This window comes from Stylophora pistillata, chromosome 10, assembly GCF_964205215.1.
Source record: "Stylophora pistillata chromosome 10, jaStyPist1.2, whole genome shotgun sequence".
Lineage (NCBI taxonomy): Eukaryota > Metazoa > Cnidaria > Anthozoa > Scleractinia > Pocilloporidae > Stylophora > Stylophora pistillata.
The window spans coordinates 16,816,501-16,836,500 of record NC_142528.1 but is presented as its reverse complement, the minus strand read 5'-3'; the positions used below and the strand labels follow the sequence as shown (position 1 = coordinate 16,836,500).

The 20,000-nt window shown below is 38.9% G+C and overlaps 1 pseudogene; it reads right to left on the bottom strand.

The window, feature by feature from the left end:
* Positions 1–5,704: 5,704 nt before the first annotated feature.
* The window catches only part of LOC148722019 (substance-P receptor-like), a 69,508-nt pseudogene continuing 55,212 nt past the window's right edge, over positions 5,705–20,000 (bottom strand).

Genomic DNA, 20,000 nt, shown 5'->3' with positions numbered 1-20,000 from the left:
TCTTCATTTCACCGGTACAGTGGTATATGAAGAATGTATATATGAACTTTATATATACATTGTATCTAATATACGATATATTCGAGGCCCGATCGAGCAGTGACGCGAACGAAATAATCGTCATTTCGCTTCAAAGTTGTCTGAGAGAATTTCTCCTAGTGTGAGACCTTTTGTTGAGGTTATTCTACGATTCGACTCGGAAAATGGACAGCTTTCTCCCTCCAAATAAAAAGAAACGTACAGAAATCAACAAACGTGCAAATTCACGACGAGATCCAGCGGAACGAAACCCACATTTCAGTCTGACAATTGAAGTAAAAAAAGATCAGCAAAGTCGTTTGGAAGCTATCAAACAGAGGATAAGCAACGCTAAATCGGCTCTTGATATAGATAGAAAGACTTCTACCACACAAAATGCTGATTTAATGGAAAGACTTCTCTCGTATTTTGAAATGATTTGTTCATCAGCTGTGGAAATTAGCTCTTCATCCATCACCAAGACTGATGTGCTCGAAGGGCCGAGAACTGTTCTCTCTCAACCCGTTCAGCCATCATCTAGTTCTATTGAAGTGCGTGACCGAAGACAAAGTCGAAAAAGACAGATATATGTGGATTTTACAGTGGATGATGGATGTTATGTGTGCAAGAAGTCATTAGGCTTCAGCTACTTTTTCAAGTCAAGGGTACGTTTGTAAGATTGAAGTTCCCTGTGTGTAATGACTCAGTTACTTGGCTCAGTTCTGGAGTTTTGGGACACCCTGCAAAGTACTACGCCAATGTTAGGTGAGTATAATATGTGCATGACCTACTTTGCAAGTAAGCATTATCGAAGAAAAATATCCCAGGAATGTTTGTCACATATATATATATATATGATAAGTTTACATGTACAAGTATATCCTCTTCGATTATGTAAATATGGCTTAATGGTTTAACCGTTAGCCGTCAAAGGGCCTTAAATTAGAACGTCAGCCGTCAATAAGGATAAATTTTTACCGTCAACCGTCAAAAAAGCAAATGAGATCGTTGACCTTTTTGTGATTGGTATGCGCTCAAAACCTCAATAGAACAGTGATTTGAAAACCATTTACAATTTAAAGAGATGAAAAATCGTGGTTCTCTCGATGGTTCATTCAAAAACTGCACTTCTTTCAAAGGAATTTTTTATTTATTCAATCGCTCAAGGTAGTTCGTTGTTAGATTATACTTTAGTATAATTTCAGAGCTGAGCAAAGAGTTTCCAGCAATCTGATTGGTCGGGTGGTTCCTTATATGACGCAATACAAACCGCTCCACGCGGTTTATATAAATTGTTAAAATAAAGTGTTAATGAATGTTACTAAAATGTTATGATTTTAGAAATTTCTCTGTTGTTCAGCTCTCAAATTATACTGAAACAATTATTCGCCGCAGGTTCGGCGAATATTGTCGAATAATCCCCTCGACTGCGTCTCGGGGATTATTCAACGATATTCACCTCGCCTTAGGCGAATAATTTTTAAATGTAGATATCGTGGGGAAACGTTGCTAAAACTTTATTTATTTAGGGAGTACAGTATATTTGATTTTTTTACTTGTTCACAAACACTAGAAGTGCTAAACCACTAACTGCTTCAATTTAACAGTACTTTCCTTTCCAACGGTACAGAAGATATTTTTAAACAATTAGTTGTTTCCTGAGCCATTACTCAAAGACAACCATACACATCAGCTCACATCTTTCGCTGAAAACTTTATCAATAATGGTTCTTAAAATATTCTTCTGTCTGCCTGAGCTTACACGCAATCAAAATGGTACATCTATCTCTAAGACCAAATAGTATATGGGTCTTCAAGGACTTCATAGGTTTTTGTTTTCTTAAAGGACTTCATAGGAACATTAATTGGTCAATTTATTTGTCTAAGAATTTATAGTTTCTGAGTCTCATATTTCAGTCGTGAATTGATTCTTTCGTGGTAACTGTTAGTCCGTCTAACAAATTCGTCTATTTTGTGTTTGGCTTTATGCAACAGACAGATAACGTCTTCCATGTACCTCTTTCAAACTGGTGGTTTAATTGTGCTCTGGTAGATAATACCTCGTTCTACTTTTGCGCGCAATGAGGATATTGACAAGCTGTGTTTGGTTTCTAAGAAACATCAATGTCTTTGATACACCTCTTTCAAACTGGCGGTTTAATTGTGCTCTGGTAAGTAATACGTCGTTCTACTTTTGCAATGAAAATATTGACAAACTATGTGTGGATCTTTGATTATGTATGCGCCACGTATGGTCGCACTTTGAAGCGCTCCTTGAATTATCATCTTTTTAGTAGTTTAAAACTCTCCTAAATGGCTCAACCTTGCAAAAGGCCACTGCTAAACAATCTAGCTAAGTCCTTGTGGCCACGCTATCGTGGAAAGAGAGCTGGGAGATCGAAAAAAGCCAAAGAAGTGAATCGTATTCACAGCATTAAACAAGCCAACTCGAGACAAAAGGACCACAGCAGAGCGAAAATCAACTCACGCGGCCATAACCCGTCGAATTGTATCTCCATCACCACCAAATTCACAAGTGTACCAGAACGGCAAGCAAGAAACTTTGTCCCATCGCTGTTCCTATCAAATGTGATGTCGCTTGCACCAAAAATTGATGAAGTAAGCCACGTTGTTCAATATGCTAATTACGACCTTGTTTGCATCACGGAGTCTTGGCTGCGACAACATATCCCGGACTCCGTAATAGCAATAAATGGCTACAATATCATCAGACGGGACAGAAAGGTGGCCACTCACGGCGGTGTGTGTATGTATATTAAGGAAAATATCCCCTTTTCTGTTCTCGACCTTTCCGAGGTCGACGAAAATCCGGTCTTAGAAGTCCTGTGGGCAAAGCTGCGACCAACTCGACTCCCTAGAGGTTTTTCTAGTATCATGTCTGGAGTTATATACCATCCACCGTCAGCCTCCGACTCGCAAATGCAAGATTATTGTTAAAATGCCTTACATCAATTGAGTCCCAACATCCAAACAGTGTAATTCTTCTTGTCGGCGATTTAAACCACCTAAACGAGGTGACTCTCAAATCCAACTTCAATCTGAAACAATTTGTTCACTTTTCGACCAGAGGGAAAAGCTTTTTAGACCGTATCCTATCCAACATGAATGAGTTCTACGATAAAGCCATCGAGCGACCTAAAATTGGCCTTTCGGATCACAGTTCAGTGGAGATCCAGCCCAAGCTTCGAGCAAAATCATCGCAATCAAAGAAAACAATCATCTCGAGGGATTTGAGACCTAGTAAAAGACACCCAATGCAAATGTACCTTGAAAATGTTGATGTACCACGCCTCCTTGACACCGTGGAGACCTGTGCGGAGAAAGTGACACTTTTTGAAAATATTGTTAAGGCGGGCCTAGACTTTATTATTCCCCTCCGATCAAAAACTATTCATCGAAGCGAGCCACCGTGGTTGAACGATAAACTCAAGAACTTGATCAAACGACGCCAGCGTGCCCTTGCAAAAGGATATTTGGACACCTTTCGAACGCTTAGAAATTGCGTGAATAGCGAGCGTAAGATCTGCCGGGCAAAGTACTACGAAGCAAAGGTTAGCCATTTGAGGGAGTGCAAGCCATCCGTGTGGTGGAAAGAGGTGAAAAAGCTCAGCGGCATGTCACCTGCCTCAGAAACGCGTGTTAACACCAGCAAATTACTGCAACACCTAGGTTTTTCACCTGGTGATCTGGCAAATTACATCAATTCCGCGTTCCTGACTCCAATGCAGAGTTTTGAACCTCTTACCCATAATTCTTTTGATCCACCACAAACCAACAACGAAGTCATGCCATAAATACGATATCGGAGTTTTCAACCTTTATGAAACTGTCCGCACTCAACCCCTCCAAAGCACAAGGGCCAGACGGCATCCCGGTAACTCCTCGTTCCACGAATCCCACCTTTCACCTTCCTGGAAAGAGGCTGATGTAGTCCCGGTCCCAAAACAAAGGCCCACTGATGATATTAAGAAGCACCTCCGTCCCATTTCTCTCACGCCTATCTTGTCCAAACTCGCTGAAGACCACATTGTTGAGAAATATGTTAAACCAGCCGTGTTACAAAATATCGACCCTCGCCAATTCGGATCTATTCCTAAATCGTCTACCACACATGCTCTGGTCAACATGACGCATAATTGGCTTGTTAACACCGACGGAAATGGTGCCACGGCAAGAGTAGCTCTACTTGACTTCCGTAAGGCTTTTGACCTTATCGACCATAGTGTTCTCGTTCAAAAACTAGCAAAATATAATATTCCGAGTCAAACCAAAAGCTGGATTGTTGACTTTTTGATGGACCGGAAACAAAGAGTTAAACTTGCTCAAGATTGTCACTCTGAATGGCGCTCTGTACCATACGGCGTCCCTTAGGGAACAAAATTAGGTCCCTGGTTATTTCTCATCATGATTAACGATTTGGACACCCCAGCTGACTTGTGGAAATACGTGGACGACACATCTTGTTCCAAAATAGTTACTAAGGGTAGTGAGAGCAAACTCCAAGAAGCTGTGGACGACCTTTCAAGACAAGCGAGTATCGATGGATTCCAACTGAATGAGGCCAAGTGCAAAGAACTACGAATTGGATTCTCTAACAGCAACTACGATTTTTAACCCCTAGTCCTAAATGGCAAACCCCTTGAATTAGTCACCAGTGCCAAATTGCTAGGCGTGACCATTAGCCACGATTTAAAGTGGAACATGCACACCTCTGAACTAAGTAGAAAATGTTCCTCTCTTCTCTACTTTTTGAGACAACTCAAGAGATCCGGAGTTGGATCAAGCGAACTTGTGCAATTCTCTGTGACATGTATTAGGCCCGTCTTGGAATACGCAAGTCCTGTATTCCACTGTTCTCTACCAAACTACATCAGCGAAGATTTGGAACGGATCACAAGAAGAGCACTCAGAATCATCTATCCTGACCTGTCATATAGTGTAGCACTAGAAACAGCTGGCCGAAAACAGCTGGCCGAACATCTACCGAAACTTCACGAGAGGAGGGAAAAAATTTCAACCAATCTGTTTGATGAGATAGTCCGTAACCCTACCCATAGACTCCACAGCCTCCTCCCCCAAAGGAAGAGTTGTAGATACGCACTGAGGCGCAAAAGTGATTTCACACTCCCCATATGCAAAACCGAGCGCTTGAAGAACAGTTTTATTTTTAACCATATTTATAAGATGTAGATAATTTTCCTTCTTTCTTAACGACGAAGTTGTAATATTTTATACCTCCTATTTTTTATCATCTGTATTTGTAAATATTCCGTAATTCAGCCTATGGCTGCAAGGTGTTTCTAATAAAGTATATCTATCTGGTTTCTAAGAAACATCAATGAGTGCCCGGATGATAATGAGAATAACGACGTGCAAAACACACTAGTTAAGAGTGGTCCTCTAATGTCCTACAAAGTAAATGTAGCTTTTCGTATATACCATGATTATCTTCATGCAACTCCTTCCCCAGACTTGGTTTATCATTTATGACCCTTTTTTCATTAGTTGAATAATACAAATTTTACTGAGAACAGATCAGCGATGATAAAATTTCTACAATATCAATGTTTAAGTGTTTTGGTAGGTTTTAATCGTCTTGTCTAACCAGTGGCAAAAAAAGATTCGATACGGTCGGTTTTTAGTCTTGTCTAACCAAAGAAAAGTTTCAAAACGTACAGCTCTGAGACCGTGCGCGCTGTTGAGCGTGAAGAGGGATTACAGTGGCACTACATTGACGTACAGTCTTTCGTATGCGAGTTAGAAGAACAGGTGGTTCTGTTCCAATGCTTCTTCTCGTGGGAAAGCAAAATCGGCAGAAAAGACATCTGAGAATTCCTCTGAATTCATCATTGAATCTTTGGTTTAAACCAATAAACAGACAAGGATTTATGGCACTATTGGCCTGTGATATGAAATATAAACCGGATTCCAGGCGTTCAACTTTGATCAAAGCTATATAAGTGTTGGTAAAATAGTAATTCAATAAATGCAGGATATGAGCTGGCAATCAACGCAACGCAAACGTCACCGCCACGATGATGATCATGCGTGGTACCTTGCGCTTTGACAGTTCATTCTGATGTCTCTGATGAGCTGTTGGCTCCCGTTGGGATCTGGCGTGACCAAAGATGTCGACCAATAAGAACATGAACCCATGCGATGACATCAAGGGAAGCAAATACAGTATCAAGAACACTGGACACTTATGTCTGAGGTAAAGAAATTCCAAACAAATCTACATTCCCAGTGAGAACCATCACCAATCTTTACAAAATCAAAGAGCAAGAGATACGGCATAAAATGCAGGGAAGATGAGATCCATATCACAAAGGTGACTAGTTTTGCGTTTCGAATGAAGCAAATGTCTCGAAATGGATGAAGAATGGCGAAGTAACGATCCACTGTAATGATGACAAGTGATATGATGCTCGCACCAATGGACTGACTCCTCAAGAACCTAACAAACTTACACGTGACTTTTCCCACAGCCCTTGGGATCCAGGACAAGTCAGTGTATAGATATTTCACATACAAAGACAGGGAAGTACATAAGAGAGGTTTTTCAACGACAACTCGACCTCATAGCGTTGGAATACAAAATGTGTTAAAATGCTGGGAGTGAGTAAGAATATCTTTCGAAACGAAACTAAACGATGAAGTAACATTTAATAATTGGCCAACTGTTACTCACCCCAAACGGCATAATGAAGAGAAAACCAAGGAGATCCCCAACTGCCATATTTTACAGTTAAGAAGTTACTGTGGTTTGAACTTTAACAGAGCAGAGAATATTGCAAATTAATCTCCCACAAGCATGATTTTTACTGAAAATTAACGGTGCAAAGTAAGGAGTATTTCCTTCTCCTCAAACTTAGTTATCTAGCAATTAAATAAATGAATACTGCGAATCCTTCTCAATTGTAATCAATACTTTTGCTCTTTACATATTTTTATACAACCGTGGAATGAAGAAATTAATGCTTCTTAGGAACTGATCATTATTAGTCGCCGGGTTGGGGTGGGGAGATTGGAGGATTTTGGTAGTGTCGCGAGAAAATCTACCTCCTGAACCCACTTAGGCTCTGTAATATTCATGTCATCCTCCCCTTAAATGGCAGTCAATTTTCTATAGTCCCCCTTTATACTCTTTTGGCGACGACTGATACCGCTGCGTTCCCCTTGCAAGAGGGTCTTCATGGGGAACAGCTTTGACGGTTGACAGTTGATTTCTTTTCATCCTGAAGGTTGACGTTTAAATCTCAGGGCCTTTACCTTTTGACGGTTATTAGGGAGAGATACGTCTATGAGTAAACAGTGATTAGTAAACGTTACGTTAGTATCTTGGCCACTTTTACGATTCTAGCTTGTTCCTGGGGTTCCTTTTAAAACGGAGCGAAAAAGTAGACGGGCGATAATAACAGAGGAGCGAAAAACGAGAGAGGCTTGGGTCGAGTTGGAAAACCTTTCAGCGGCGACTTAAGAGATGAACAGTCAAGACTACATATGGCTACTGCTGCTGCCGTCATTTCGCGTCCCAAGACATTCTGCCATTCCGCCGATCCACCGTTCATCCGTTCCATGATTTTCTCGAACAATTCAAGGTATCGCATTTCGCAGTTTGCTCGCTTCGCCAATTTAGCAGACGTTTTCTGCAAAAGTCGCTGACTCAAACAAATGCTCTCTTTTCAAAGAAAAAGGTTTTCCTCAAAGCCTCTATCATGTGCAGATCTCATCTATTGATATATTTTTGCAAGGAAAAGTTTTGATTTAAATTATGCGTCGGTGCATGCTACTGTGAAATTACTATGAGATGTTTATCGTCTTCTGTAATGTCACGGCAAGAACTGAGAATATCATATCGTTGGATCTACATGATTTGCTGATTTAAACGGCAAAATGCTCTTTTCAAAGCTATAAGCCAGGAACCACAAAAGGGGGGAACTCAACTGTGTATCAAGTGCGAATGTCGAACTGCTAAGATACTCCGAAAAAAAAACGGTAAGAAGCACCAGGAAACATCGGGTCAAAATGGAATCAAGATCGGAGTACTATTGTTGCAGTCACTCAGTCACTCAGTCACTCACTCACTCATCTCGATCACATGTGTGGCTTCGCCTCCTAAGGAGGCAATAGCAATGAAAATTATATCTTCGAATCTACTGGGCATAATTCACTGATTTAAACAGTAAAATGCTCTCCAAAACAATAATATTCCAGCCCAGTTTTCACAACGTGCCGATCACCTATTCTACAAGGTAAAGCTTCGTTTTTTCACCCGCCATCCTGAAATAATTGTGAGATGCCCATCGTCTTCTCTAAAATTCTGAGACAAACAATATGTAGTACCGGGACACATTGTGGTCACGTGCTTATTCCGAGTAACATTCAAAGGGATCCGGAGAAATCGTTACCAAGCGTTGGACGATCGAAGATGTTCCGAAACAAACAAAAGCTAAGAGCGAGGAATATCGGGTAAAACTCGGCGGAATTTGTTGCGGGTTAAGAGATCGTTCATATTATATTGTTACATTCACTCAATCACTCACTCAACGGACAAACAGTATAAGTTGCGGCAGGAATAAAAGTTGTTGTAATTATAAACAGCTGCTGCAATGAGAGAGGGTCTCAATAGGGTTTAACCGTCCACCGATATATGGCTTAAAGTTAAACCGTCAGCCGTCAAAAAAGGATAGGTTCTTAACCTCAACTGTCAAAGAGGCAAATCAATATTAACTGTCAAACGGCCCAAATAATCTCTTTCTCTTAGCTGCTTGCTAACAACAGCTAAAGATCTGGAAGAATCTTTAGAATGCTAAACTAGTCTCCATATGTCCAAAAAATGCTCTGTTTACCGTCATTTTCACCAACAAATCCGGCAGTTTGTTTTTTGAATATTCAATTCAATACTTGAATATTGAAAAATAACTGACTTTATTGATAACTCGTCTTCGTGCACGCCAATACACTACTCTACGAAGATCATGCTTAGAGCATGTCGACTGTCCTAAAATCTGTCGAAAGCTTTCATCGTAAAACTCTTCAATGAGAGTTTTCACCAGCATATTAATCATTCCTTCAAGGTCAACGACATCTTTGTCTTTTGTCTATAATTAAAATGCTAATAGTAAGGAAAACACTGAAGTTAACGTTCCAATCGAATAATTGAGAATCCTAAAAGTGCACGATACTAATGTAACTATCGAATGTAAGCTGGACAATCATACATATGCTCAAGTTATTAAAGTAACTTGCGAATGAAGGAGTAACAAGTGAGTTAGAGAAAACGTAAAAGTGCGCGAGATACATATCTAACAATCGGATGAAAGATATTTCAAAAAGTGAGCTAGATACTAATGTAACAATGGAATGAAAGAGAATCCGAAAAAGTGCGCGAGATACTAACGTGACAGTGAAATGAGAGAGAATCCTAAGAGTGTGCAAGAAACTTACGAAACATTGCAGTGAAAGAGAATCTTAAAAGTGCGCGAGATACTAACGTAAAGATCAAATGAGAGGACATCCAAAAGGTGTGCGATATACTGAAGTAACGATACAATGAAAGAGAATCCTGAAAGTACGCGAGATACAAACTCAACAATCGATTGTGTAAGTCAACTCTAAAATGCGCAAGATGCTAACGTAACAATCCATTGAAAGAAAATTTCTAAAAGTGCGCAATTGCAAGATACTAACGTAACTTTCATCAACCATTTAAGGTTCTGAAATTTCACCGTCAACCGTTATAGGCGTTAGGAATCCGTCAATCGCAAAACCGAAAAAAATTAACCGTCGACCGTCAAAGCTACCCCCTCCATTAAGATCCTCAAAGGAAGCGTGCTAATCTGAAAAAAAAAATTAATAGCGGGCCATTGGGGACATACTGAAAAAATGAAAGCTGCTGCTATTTTTAGTAATTGTCCACAAACAAATGAAGTGTGCTGCATAATGAAGAAACTTCTGGCATTTCTTTTAGGTGCTGCAAATTAATAAACCCTTTTGATTAAAAACCTTTCTCCAAAATGGAGAAGCCCTTAAAATCATACCCATTTGCTGCAATGATGAAGTTGCTGCGCATGAAAGAAAAAACCTGTTGCAAAAATAAAATATTATTTGAGGTGCACACATAAGATTTGGACCGAATCTGGACCAATCCACGATTGTTAGAAAACCATGTTGTTTCCATTTCGAAGTTAAAGAGGTTCTGCTCTTCTTGCGTGGAAAACTGCTCGCATGAGGGTAAATATTGCCATAACAAAACGTCGCCCTGAGTGCAACTAGTATCGATAAAGGTTCAAAGGAAGATGAAAATGATGGTAGTGCAAGCGCCACTGGTAGTGGTAAAGTTGTGCCTCAGGGCTGTTAACTCTCGCTTGCAGAGGACTCCCTTTAAGGTCGTGAGGATGCGAAAATCCACTCTGAATTGGCTTACTTTTCTTTGTAGCTAATTAGATATAACAGAAATATAGAACTGAAAGCGGTGTATGGCATGTTTAGTATGTTGTGTGCGACTCCCATGGGTACGGAACTATCTGAAGCTTGAACTTTGAACTTTGAACTTTTTTTATTTCACACTCTCAATAGAACTTAAAAGACATTGAAAAGTAAGAGAAAGAGGGAAGAATAATAGTAACATTTGGCTATAAAGATAAGTTTGAGAGGTGCATGTTGTCCAAAGTAGCAAAGGCTTTCTATTTGGACACCGTAATGGTCATATAAGTAGATAAATAGATAGCAGCCTATAATAAAAGTATATCAGCAGTAAAGTAAATAAACTGATTAGGTTTTGTTGAACAAAAGTTGAAGTTTTTTGAAGTTTACATTTTTCCTTAAGAGTAGATCAGCAGCAAAGTAAAACAATCAGGTTTGGTTGAGTAAAAGTTGATGTTTCCATTCTCTTGAATAATTAGTTAACGGACTTCTGTTTTCTTAGAAACCATTACACGTTCACTTTAGGATTTCTTGCTTGGTTGACTTAATTAAAAAAAAAAACATACTACTGTGGACAGACTAGGGAACGACACAATCAAAATCTATTTCAAAGAGACTTCCCTTGCTGTCGCCTCTCATATTATGAGTGAAGTTTCAAGAAACAACTGAGGTCTCTGAACAGTTAGTTTACGTCGTCTGTTACAATACGAGCCCTCTGTTACCCTTGTCTCTTTCCTGCCACTTCCCAGCTTTCGCATCCGAATGCTTCTCAGATTGTTTTTAAGGCCTCACAATTCACTTAACTGTGATGGCAAGGTTAAGAGAGCAAAGCCGGTGATATCTTCATATTTGAGAGTTTGATTGAAGGTCTCAATTGAAACGAGAGCATGCATGTATGACATGCGTCTCTTTAATTGTTGGTAAGATGTCTTACCCTTTCCACAATAAAACTGCCTCGGTAGAAAATTTGAATCAAATCATTTTTCTCACATTTCAAAATCATACAAAGCTGAAACAATTGCGTAAACATTTTATAGGTGTGCAGTATTTGAAATTCAGTATTGAAGCAGCGCAGAATGTGCCAGCTATCTTACGTTACCTAGAAAGATGCTGTTGGAGAAAACTGTACATGGTTAGCAATACTCTTTATCGTGTTCTTTCTTTCCGTTTAAAAGAGTTCGACATTTCGTGTACACTGTTAAAGTAAATAACATTTTTGTTTTTTTCTAACACCTAACAATATGCTTGCCGAAAGAGGCCGAAAGATTTAGGGCTACAATTATGAGTTTAATTACGAGACGATCCTCCATGAAGTAAACAATTTTTCTACGCGAGTAGATCGGTTAAAGTAAACAGATGTTATTCAAATTACCGAAACATTTATATTAAGGTAATGTGAAGGTGACTTACAAGGCTTCCAAGCAAACTTTTAAACATTTTTTATGGAGTATCTGTCAAGATCTGACGCCTGTCAGTTGGATAGGGAATAAAGCGCATGATTGCTTTTGAAAGGTTACGGTCACTTCTTCACCACAACAAACTCGCTACCACAAAACTCGTCACCACTCGAGGTCAAATCGCCACCGGCGGTGATTTGACTTAAACGTTACGTGTAGCTTCTCGTGTGAAACTTACATCAAATGAAAGCTGATATGTAGTAGTACATTGCAAAAAGGGAAAGGGACTCAGCAGTTAGGTGTAGCGTCTCAATAATGGAACGTTAAACGAAATAAAACATGTTGATATCACGAAGATTATGATGAGTTTTGCGAACTGCGAAACTAGAGTGATATTCGCCGAGTGATTTTCACTGAGTGATTTCCGCAGATATGAATGATGTCGTATGAAATTTACATCATATAAACACAAAGAAGTAGAAGTAGAATGCGAAATTAACCGCTCGTAGAAATACAGCGAAGTTTACTCAAGTTTACTTGAAGTCCAGAGAATATCGACGTGTACTGTAACACCAGTTTCGTTCTTATGAACGCAATTCGCAATTAAATCTAATGAATCATACGAAAGGTTAGATTTTGAAGTTTATTTAAACGGCAAAATTTGGCAGAAAGCGACTTGGCCTCCTCTAGGATTCCCTTTGTGCTTGAAACGAAGGGTTTACCAAACAAAGAAAGGAGGTCATTAAAGCCAATTATCCTTTGTAATATTATGAAGGTAGATCCTGGACAAAATGTTCGATTCGTCGTTTCGTTATGGCGTTTCGTCGTTTCGTTATGTCGAGTCGTTGTTTTCCGAGTTCGACTCGTCGAACTTTCAGTTCGTTTCGTCATATTGTCAGTTCGATTCGTCGGTTGGCCTCTTCGACTCGTCGTTTTACGAGTCCGACTCGTCATCGACCACATCGGTTCGTCTTTTTGTCGTTTCGTCATTTCGTCATGGCGTTTCGTCGTTTCGTTATGTCGTTTCGTCGTTTCGACTTGTCCACTCAACAGGAGCTATAATTCAACCTAAATTACATGAAGAATTACTTGATTTCATACACTCTTACATGAATCATTAATGTGGTATCTATAATTTACTCTCTGCCGAAGGAAATGGATTCTTTGAAGAGCGACTTACGCTACAGCATGGAATTCGTCTTGAGTTGAGTGAATGATCGTTTTCATCTAAGTGACAATGGAATTGGATACCTAGTAACACACCTCGACAGAGTTTTCTATATTGTAGCTCGTGCATCTTCGTTATTTAACATTCCTCCTCAGCTGGAGTGTTTGTTACAAAGAGCTTGTTTGTTGTTCTTGGTGGCAGTGACAACTCATTGTAAAGGCGGTTGTTTAAGTTTACAGGATGCAGGGGTCGTCCCAGCATAAATTTTCCCAGAGAACTCCTGGAACAGTACCTTGAGAACAATTTTAGATATATTTAAATTCGAGATGATAATTGATGGTAGTTTTTGCCGTTTGAACGAGCGGATGATGATGCATGATTCCGACGTTTTGAGCGTTAGCACTTCTTCGTACAGCGAATAGAATGGGTAGGTTACTTTTCATCATCTTCTTTTTTTCACGGTAGCAGAGACTCGACATTAGCACTCAATTCTAATTTTAGCAGTACATGTTACGTTTTAATTCAAGTAATTAGAAGATTTAGACCCTCAACTAAAGCATGGCTTTACTGAGGCTTTTATTATGCCACACTTCCACTACTAAAGCACTGTGGTAGGAATTGGGAAAAAACTAGAACTCCTTAATAAACACGTTTTACTAATAGTCCTTGGTGAAAAAGTCGGTACATACGAGGTGCTTTTGGAAAGTCCAAACCTTGTCTGCTTGAGAAAGAAAAGACTTTTTCATATAGTCATTTCGAGCAGCCGCAGCTGCCTACGTAGCAGCATTATTTACACCGAGAACCAACATTAATGGGCCTAGAGGTATAAACAGGTTGCAGTTACCATGTGTATAAATACTACATCTTATGGGTAAAACTCCTTCAAATTTCTTGCGCCCAAATTATAGAATTTGTTTTTTTAGAAACAACTGCCTAGACTTTACAAGCATATATACATCTGTTCTCTTTTTGTTTTTCTTCATTAATTGTACATATATTTTTCACTCTATTTATTTCTCAGAGAAGTGCTTGTACACTATTCTTCAATCCAAGTTGAAATAAAGTTTACTACTACTACTACTACTACTACTACTACTACTACTACTACTACTACTACTACTACTACTACTACTACTACTACTACTGCTACTACTGCTACTACTGCTACTACTGCTACTACTGCTACTACTGCTACTACTGCTGCTACTGCTGCTACTGCTGCTACTGCTGCTACTGCTGCTACTGCTGCTACTACTGCTACTACTGCTACTACTGCTACTACTAATACTACTACTACTGCTACTACTACTGCTACTACTGCTACTACTGCTACTACTACTACAAATGGAAATCTCTCATATGGTCTCTTTGGTTGGCATTAAGGGAGTTTCAAGCCAAATGGCAATCTGTTATGTTTTCAAACTTGATTAATTCATATAAGTAAAATCAAAGTATGTTTCTTTTTGCTTTTGAAGTTTTGCAAATGTTTCATGCCTTTCAGTGACTACACGTCAAATTATGTCAACACTCTCACTACTTGACTGTTTTCAAGTTGAGTCAGCCAAGTCATTTCAGAATCAGTTCATGCTTTCAGCTGTGTATATACTACATTTCTTCGCTCCATGATGTTACAGTAAGACATGAAATTTAACCAGATTTATGATCGAATATGAGCTTTCTGTGGGTTCTTAATTTAATTCTTTGATAAGTAATCAGGTTTTTGAAAACGAACTGGCCACATGCTATTCACTGTCTCACCCCTTCTCCACTTGCTACTTTTTGGAGTGATTTCAACCTATAAAAAAAGCTAATTTATTTATTTATTTATTTTATTTATTACAATTTAATGGCATAAATACACAAATGCTGGTAGGATACAGTTAATTAACCAAAAAAATTTTAAAAAAGCCATAGGAGAATCTGCAAGAGTCCCAGACACCATGTAACAGCAGATCACCCAATACATATGGTACAAATGAGATACTATGTTATAATAAAGACAAATAAAATCATGATTTACCCACAAGAAATTTCTTCACATTAAATTTAAAATTCCCAGTACAATTTGCAGTGCGAATGTCAACAGGCATCATATTCCAAGAAACTACTATTCGATTGAAATAGGAATATTTAAGGGAATTAGCCCTTGCATATTTTTTTTTTGACGTCAGATGATCATAATGTTTCAAGGAACAATAATCTAAAGTAGAGTAATAATCCACAAATGGTGAAACATCAATGTCAACAAACCCTTTCGGTGCCTTAAAAAAGAAAGTTATGTCAATTAAAACTCTTCTCTGTCTTCCAAAGATAATAGATTTAACTTCTCAAGATGAGCTGCATAGCTATCCTTAATTTTCAAAATAAATTTAGTTGCGCGTCTCTTCACTCCTTCAAGCTTATCAGTGTTCTTACGCGAATATGGGGACCATATCTCAGAGCAGTATTCATGGTTAGACCTTACTAAGGAACAGAAAAGGGTTCCTTTGCACTCTGGGGTAAAAGTAAATGGGTCCACTTGTACTCTGTATCTTTAAAAATTAGCTTTTTTCTTCAATTATTTTCAATTATTTTAGTCAAATTCGGTTTAATTTTTTCTAATTAATTTTAAAAAAGGGGAAAAAAGTTACCCTTGACCCTCCTACCCTCCACAAAAAGATAGACTCCCGCGATAATTACTCCAGGGTGCTCGCCCAAGTGATTCATTAACTTTTAGCTGAAAATACGTTTTTCTAAATAACTCGGACGCTTCTGCAGATCAAATAGCTATTCTAAAGATCTATTTCCTTCGGCAGAGGGCAACTTATAGATACCACATTAATGATTCATGTAAGAGTGTATGAAATAAAGTAACTCTTCATGTAATTTAAGTTGAATTATAGCTCCTGTTGAGTGGACAAGTCGAAACGACGAAACGACATAACGAAACGACGAAACGACGAAACGCCATGACGAAATGACGAATCGACAAAAAGACGAACCGATGTGGTCGATGACGAGTCGGACTCGTAAAACGACGAGTCGAAGAGGCCAGGCGACGAATTGAACTGACAATACGACGAAACGAACTGAAAGTTCGACGAGTCGAACTCGGAAAACAACGACTCGACATAACGAAACGACAAAACGCCATAACGAAACGACGAATCGAACATTTTGTCCAGGATCTACCTTCATATTAATATTAAATAAGGAACGTAATAGGCTTGCGAAACGTTGTCAAATGACAGGTTATTTGTTAAAAAGGTTGAGAAACGTTCGCGGCGTTTGCATAAATTGAAGTTTCAATGAGATCGCTGACTTTTTTTGTGATCGATATGTGCTCAAAACCTCAATAGAACAGTGATCTGCTGAAAACCATTTAGAATTTGAAGAGATGGAAAATCGTGGTTCTCTCGATGGTTCATTCAAGAACTGCACTTCTATCTAAGGAATTTTTTAAATTATTCAATCGCTAAAGGTAGTTCTTTGTTATATTAAACTATGTTTATTATACTTTGTAGATAACTTGGGGAAACGTTGCTGAAACTTTATTTATTTACTTGGGGAGTACAGTATTGACAAACGCTAGAAGTGCTAAACCACTAACTGTTTCAATTTGACAGTACTTGTATCTTCAACGGCACAGAAGATATTTTTAAGATTTTTTTTCTACAGTACTTACATTTCCTGAGCAAAATTACATAGAGACAACCATACACATCAGCTCACATCTTTCGCTGAGAACTTTATCAATAATGGTTCCTAAAATATACTTCTGTCTGCCTGAGCTACATTATAAACATTCAAAGTGATACAACTATTACCGAGACCAAATAGTATATGGGTCTTCAAGGAATTGACAGGTTTTTTAGAAACATTAACTGGTCAATTTATTTGTCTAAGAATATATAGTTTCTCAGACTAGGTTTACACTAGAGGAAATTGTTCCGGATTCATGATGAATCCGAAACGTTTTAGTACCGGATTCGTTCTGCCGTTTACACGAAAGTGGACGAATCCGAAATAAAAACTTCCCGGTTTGGCCGTGTCTCCGGAGATTTTGAATCCGGAATTTAAAGTGGGAACTTTGAATCCGATAACTTTTGAATCCGGAAAGTTTTGTCGTGTAACCGCTTTTTTTCTCGAATCCGGATATTATTTCCACCTGCAATCTTTTGAGTTTGCGGTGAAACCAAAATGGATCTGGTGCTAACATTGCTGGCGGTCTCCGGTTGCCTAATCTTGTAGCAGGTTCAGGCGATAAATTTTATCATGTGTACCGCAGTATTTCTAAAGAAACGCAAATTATTATTGCAAGGAAGTTTAACGTCAGCCACACTTAATCGCCGACGACGTAGACTGCTTGGCATCTGTCCAACTCAAATTTGCCTCAGTGGCATCTGGATCTACTCTAGCCTTTTTTGTGGGAGGCATTTTCACTTTGTCGATCGAACGACGAAACAACACTGGGCTTGGTAACCATTCCATTTCGAATGTTCCCGGAGTTGTCGTTGTGTGTAAACGGTCAGGAATCCGAATATCCTTTCAGTGTAAACGCCTACGAATCCGAATACTCCAAAATTGATGAATCCGGAAACATTTACGAATCCGGAAAACTCTCCTCTAGTGTAAACCTAGTCTCAGTCTGATATCTCAGCCATGACTTGATTGTATCGTGGTAGCTTTTTGTCCGTCTTACAATTTCTATATTGGCTATATGCAACAGACAGATAACGTGTTCCGTATACCTCTTTTACTTGCAGTTTATTTGTGCTCTGGTTGATAATACCTTGTTCTACATTTGCAATGAAAATATTGACGAGCTATGTGTGGTTTCTAAGAAACATTAAGAACAAGTCACCGTAAGAATCAAACATCTTGGGAAATGAAAATTTTCAACCCCCCTTCAAATTTTGCATGCTGTTAAGCACTCAGGGGGGATGCACAAAAATGCCCTTTTTAAAGGTTACAACTCTCTTGTTGCCATGGTAACAACGGCTGCTTGTTCGAGGCCCGGGGTCTCATTTTCATACAAAAACATCTCAAAAAAAGAGTTAAATGTTTATTTCTCTATCTCAAGCTAAACAAAACATTACAGATTGGTTCTTCTACCATATATAGCGACATCATTTGTCTTTACTTTGATGCATTCAATTTTCCCTGGCAGTGAATGTGAACACACCAAGAGATATTTGTCTCGGTACAGTTTCGGCCATTTTTGATGTAGGGTAAAACAAGGAAAACGTTTATCTTAATTTCTGCTTTGACTTCCCTTGGTGTAACATGATTACCTGGAGAATGCGTTATATTCGTCTATCTTTAAGCTTGTAAAATATATCTGGGAGAAAATTATGGAAAATGGTCGTGATGAAATCGCTGTTCTTTTTCTTGAAGTATCTGAAACAATCCAGATTACATATTAATAACCATGGGGAGTTTCGTCCTCATCCTTTTACGAGAAACCATAATGTAAATTATACAGATGTTACCAACGAAGCTGAGAACAAAAATAACCACCTATGCTAAAGTTAGCCATACAGTACTGCTGACAGGAAAGTAACGGTTAACAACGAATGAATTCAAGTTTGCCACATCTAAGAAAAAAAAACAGTTGGGGAATAAATCAGCTTCGATTTTGAGATTTCTACAATTTTTCTGACAGATAATTTGTTAAGAATCTAACTTAACTCAGCCTAGCTCAAATAACGACGCTGTCTAAAAGACGAATTATCTTTAGATAGATCTCTCTCCAGTTTCCTACCCGCTTTTGTCACGATTGTACAAGAAAACCTATTGTCCAATGTTATCTAGTTTCTCAGTTACAGCGCGTGAGGGGAAAGAGAGCCATCTGTGATTTTTTACTTGAACGAATCTTCACTCGAGTTAGGCGCTTCATATAACTAGCGCCTGCCTATTTGCATTGTTGGCCCATCAATAACATGAAGCTTGTACCTGATGCCTTTCCCCGCGTATCGCGAAAATCACTTCGCTTCTGTTGATTGTCTCACAGAGGCTGCCATTATAACATTACGAATTCTTATTCATCTAAAACGCGCCAAAACAAATATCTTCAAATTAAAAGCGCATAAAAACGTATATGCAATTGAAGAATTATCTGCCGCCATCATGCGACTCAATGCCACTCAATTTTAACCGTCTTTTTACTGTGGTTTGAACGTTAACGGAGCAGAGATTAATCTCACACAAACATGATTTTCATTAAAAATTAACGTTACAAAGTAAGGAGTATTCCCTTCACCTCGAAATCATTTTGTGTTTGTATTTATAGATTCGTACAGTGTACAGGCGGAAAAACAATAGGACACGTAGTCCCCTAACCCACCCATCCCACCCCAGGGGAGGACATCCATCTCACAGTAATCTCATGCTTGGGAAATTAACGTCTCCTACCCCTAATCCTGCAGAAGACGGGACCTCCATTTATTCTTCCATATCCGAGAAGACTAGAATATCTAACCATTTCTTGATGTTATGGAAAGGTAGCATATTCTTCTCAATTATTTTAAGACCTTGAGTGTTGGTTCCAGCCGGGGCTCGAACCCTCGACCTCCCTCACAACAGTCCAGTAGTCTATCCATTGAGCTAACTGGGAGGTGTTTATGCAGCAATTAAATAAATGAATACTGCGAATCCTTCCCGACTGTAATCAATACTTTTGGCCTTTACATATTTTGAACAACCGTGGAATGAAGAAATTAATTCTTTTTGGGAATTGATCATTATTAGTCGCCGGGTTGGGGTGGGGGAACTGGAGGAGTTTGGTAGTGTCACGAGAAAATTTACCTCCTGAACCCACTTAGGCTATATAATATTCACGTACTCTTTTGGCGACGACTGATACCGCTGCGTTCCCCTTGAAAGAGGGTCATCATGGGGAATTGCTTTGACGGTTGACAGTTGATTTTTCTTTTTTTTTATCTTGACGGTTGACGTTTAAATGTTGGGGCCTTTACCTTTTGACGTTT